General features: G+C 42.9%; 1 non-coding gene across 1 annotated transcript; it reads left to right on the top strand.

Annotated features, from left to right (window-relative positions):
• The first annotated feature begins 1,318 nt into the window (after positions 1 to 1,318).
• Positions 1,319 to 1,418, top strand: LOC115869605. The gene has a single exon (XR_004046274.1). It is a non-coding gene; the product is annotated as a small nucleolar RNA U13 (small nucleolar RNA).
• The last annotated feature ends 3,492 nt before the right edge of the window (positions 1,419 to 4,910 follow it).

Below are 4,910 nucleotides of genomic sequence, written 5' to 3'. Positions count from 1 at the left end.
GTGACTGCAGCTCAGGGACATGCTGGGGAGTTTCTGTTGTTGTTGCTGTGCGCTGTCAAGTAGACTCTGACTCACAGCAACTCCACAAGACGGAGTAGAACAGCCCCACACATGGTTTCAAGATTGTAATCTTTATGGTGGCACGCGTCACATTTCCTTAGGTGCAGTGGTTAGTGAGTTCAAACCACACCAGCCTTTTGCTTAACAAGTGTTTCACTGTCGTACCACCTGGGCTTTGGGTTTTTGTTGATATTTCGGGCTGGCGGGGGAATAGAAAGATATATGGCTAAACAAGATAAGTGAAATTCTATTGTTCTTATTCAACTGTACTTTTAAACCTTAGAAAGAAGCAGAGATCAGAGCCATTTACTGGTTTGTTTATTTGGGGGGGGGGGTGTTGCTGTTGTTGTTTTGCTGGGGTTTTTTACACACACACCCCTGATTTTGCTAAGCTAAATGCCTTATGCAAGGCCCTAGGGGAAAACTGTCAGATCCAGATTTAAAACCCCTTCAATCACTCCTACTCGCTGAGTCCTAACACGGCCACATGCCACCTCCTCATTATTTCTTCTGATAGCACTGTGCAATGCCGGAATGCCACCTCTATCTGAAATGCAGACCTTGGCTGCCGTGAAAAGGCTGCTGGAAATGGGCGGCCTAGCACAGTATCAAACTGTTCATAAGACGGCAGATTTAACAGCAACACTATGAAAAAGAAACACAAGCATGCTGACCTAGAAAAAGGTGAAATCTGAAACGCTGAAGCATACGTGGTCTAATTAAAAAGAAGGCAAACAAAAACAAGATTTTCTCTGACCTTGAAAAAAATAGGAATGTATTTATTTCACAGTTTAGATCGCTGAAGGTGGTTTTAGCCTTCCATAAAGTAACAAAAATGACCTACTGCGCCACCCACTCCCTCCTTGCAATTACTTTTAGGAAAGAGAAGGAATGGACAAGAAGGGGAGGGGGTGCCTTCGATGGAGGAAGTAAAACCTGAAATCTGATTCTCACACAGAAGAGGTTCCGGGATTCCTGTCCCAGAAAAGCTTCTCCTTTGGATTCTTTCCTTAGGAGGGGAAGCCCTGCCTAGTTAGCTCATTTTCCCTCTCATGATGGCCCAGATTGTCTCCAAAGTTAAAACCCCTTTACTAGCTCCTAACTAGTTCTTTTCACTGCACTTCAACCCTGTCACTCATTGGTGAACTGAACATAAAATTGGGGGAAAACATTTAACATCGGCTTCCTTCTAAATCCAAAGTATGGCTTGGTGCTAACAAGAGAGAAAGAAGGAGAGCTTTAAAGCATTTCTGTTTGGATCCTTTTCCGGGGCGTAGCATGATTGGGTTTGCTCACGTTTGTATGACATGTGCCTCCCATAAGCCTTGTTACGACGTCGACACGTTACCTGTCTGACATGGGAAAAAAATGTTTTTCCTTTAGTTAAAAAAGCATTTCCAAACTGAAAAGGAAAAAAGTATACCAGAAGCTTCCCAGTGTGACTGACAAAAGACACAGTATGTAGTGGGCGACACACACTAGCCTTGAGGGCACACACAATTTGCACAATCTGCAGACTGGAAGAGCCTCATGTGGTCGCACAAGTTATGCCAAACATATCTGCCGACTTTCCTGATCAGTCAGGAAGACTCCCTGCACTGTTAATGATCTTAAAACTATGGCCTGCTAAAGAGCAATAATGTGACGCCCCTTCACACACAGTGTGTGTGTGTGTGTGTGTGTGTGTGTCACTCACACACACATTCAAGTAACTGAAGTGGAGGGGCTATTTTGTTCTTGTAAATGATTTACCACCTGCTGGTATTCCTGGAGGATGTGTGAGGAAGCACACAGTCCGCTGTACCGGCAAGCAGACAGGTTTTAGGAGTAAGAAGACCTATGGGGCCTTGGGTCAGCTCCTGACTAGCCAGGCTCTTCAGCAAATTACTAACCCTTCCTGGGATTTCATAACCTTCTTCAGAAAATAGGAAGGGCAAATAACGGCACCTGCAAGTCCAATACCCCTTGTTTCCTTTTCTACTCAAAATCACGGCATCAGAAATTACATCCTGGGGTGTTTGTTTTTGGTTTTTTTTCATGCTTTTTACTGTGAATTGGGGACTGTTCTACATCAGTTTCACAGTCAATAATTTAAACACATTTTGTTTCAACTCATACACTGTCAGTTCTTACACCGCCGTTCTACTGGATTTTAAAGAGATGAAATCACAGTGCCATCGAGCCAATTCGGATTCCTGGTGACCCTGTGTACTACAGAGCAGAACTGCTCTACTGGGGTTTCTTGGCTGTCATCTTCATGGCAGTAGATCACCTGGCCTTTCCTCCACAGCACCAGCGGCTGGTTAGAAACCAATCCCAACCCACGTGAACCAGCCAGGGACCTTTCTACTGAATACAACATGGATAAAGATAAGCCCCAAGAACTTAATGCCCCCAAATCATTACATGAGTCTTTGGAAAACAGAAAGGGCCACACCCAGGTCTGCATGTCCTTGCTCACTTAGTCTCCATGCCCTGGGTCAGTAGGCCAACCTCTTTGGCTGTGGCCTGCCTCTCTGGAGCGAGAAGCCAGTTATACACAAAGTAGCCGACCTGCGGAAAAGAAAACTCAGAGATAGCATTATCCCTGCCCACACTGAGCCACGGGATCCTCCAGTGACGGTCGCCCTCCAAAAACAAGCTGGCCTTTACCTCTCTATGAAGGCTTCTCAGAGCCCTGCCTTCCTGTCCCCAGAGGGGACTGACTGCTCCTTCCTCTGAACTCAGAGCACTTCTTGTTTACACCATTCATTTGGCACTTAATTACACACTGACGTGTTGTTGAAGGTCTTACTCAACTATTTATTTTCTCTATGAATACTGAACTTCCACACATGCTTGTATCTTATCTCCTTCTGCATTATAAAACAGGGCTCTCATGACACCTATAGTGCCTAATACAGAATCAATAGGTTACTAATGAAAGAATGCTTAAGGAAAAATCATTCAAAAGTTCAAGTGGCCCTTGGAATCGCTACATAACTTTGGAATAAAAATCTAGATCGATGGATGGATACACACACACACACTGTTCAACCTATGTATATACCAGCAGGAAGGAAAGAAGAGAAAGCCATGCTTAGCTATTTGAAAGTTCAATTCCCAACCAACCCACCTATTTCCAATGAGTCTATTCCAACTCATAGCAACCCTTTACAGGGTTTCTGAGGAAAACTGCCTCATCTTTCTCCCAAGCAAGTTCACCATATTCGATATTAAAGAATAAGAAACACCTAACATCGCTAACTTATAGTCTAAATTTCAGAGAACATTTTTATTGATAAATCAATTATCCTTTCTTAAACAAAATCTCCTAAAAGTGCTATACAAAGTTCTATCAAATAGAAAAAATATCAAAGGAGGGCTTAGAAGGTCCAAGCAATCTTCAAGTTACAAACAACTTGTGTACAACCCCAAGTTATGAACCACCCCCGTAAAGCCTATTATGGTTCTATGCCGTAAAACACATATCATTGTAATTACTACTGCATTGCCATGGTAAAAATGTTTTCATCCACCTGGAATTTTCTTTAATGTTTTTAGTGCACAGAAAGGCACACTATATACTCCGTTGAACACCTGACTGACATTAGGGACAAACCATGACAAAATGTTCTGACATACGTACACATTCTACCTACAGGCAGATTCAGGAACGGAATTCATTTGTGATCCTGAAGCTGCCTGTAAAACCAAAGCCAGCTGCTTTTTTCAAAAAGGTCATCCAACGTTCAAAAAGATAACATGTCTCACTTGTTAGTTGTTCAGATTAAAGCATCTTTATAACCTGCTCCATGAGTTATAACAACATTATCATCAACTTTGTACTCCATGAGCACTTACATATCGAGTGCTCCCACAGCAAAGGGAGCCGTGCCTCGGAGAGAATGCAATCAGCTCTCAGATCCCACAGCAACGGCCATTTGGCTCCATAATCTACTGCCATCGAGTCGATTATCCTAAAGGTCCTACAGGGCAGATCGGACAACCCCATCTTTCTCCTGCAGAGTGGCTGGTGGGTCCCTGACCCTGCAGTCAGCAGTCCAACACTCAGTCCACTGAGCCCCTAGGACTCCTTTGGCTTCATAAGGTGACTTGTAATTTCATTTTTCTACAGGCCTCCTTTAACTATTTTGTATATGAGCCAGTATTGAAGCACGCTTGCTCAGTTTAAGCACAAGTCAACTAGGGGTGAATAGGAATAGACAGCAGGGCAGAGAAAGAAGGGAGGAGAGAACAAAACAAAGAAAAAGGATTGAAATGTTCTCACAAGTAAACCACAAAATAGATGCTTCTTAGGGAACAACTGAAAGTTTGTTTAGGATTCTTGCTAAAAGACAAAAATCCTTTCCACAGATTATCAGAGAGTTACATTAAACACACACCATATTCTCGGGCCTATGAGTCAGAAGACAACACAATATAAGAAAGAATGGAGGCCAGAACAAGGGTAGAAACGTGAGAGAGAAACAGATGCAGGATAAGATTTAGAACAAAGTGGCAAGTGGAAATTAAATACAAGTGTATGACTCTGGTGGCATCATCTCACAGGAGCCCAGAGTGAGCCTCGATTACTAGTAACAGCATTAACACACCTACCTGCGCCTACCGTCTTCTGGAACCACTCCGTACTATCAAGCTCCAGTGAAAAATACAAGCAACCTACAATGCAGTGTAATGGTTTAGCCACACATAATCAAATTAACATAATCCAATAAAAGTTCAATTGTATCTTCAGCATTCGGTTGTCATGTAGATCTAAGGTTTAGCGCTGGATTTAAAATACTGTACTTAAACTGACACATGATCTTGTTCCCTTTAATCCTGATAACCGTGGCATCAGTTAGAAT

The sequence above is a fragment of the Echinops telfairi genome, unplaced genomic scaffold (assembly GCF_000313985.2).
Source record: "Echinops telfairi isolate 266 unplaced genomic scaffold, ASM31398v2 ScPeMD7_31;HRSCAF=116, whole genome shotgun sequence".
Classification (NCBI taxonomy): domain Eukaryota; kingdom Metazoa; phylum Chordata; class Mammalia; order Afrosoricida; family Tenrecidae; genus Echinops; species Echinops telfairi.
Note: the sequence above shows the minus strand (reverse complement) of the source record. Positions and strands in the feature narration are given on the sequence as shown.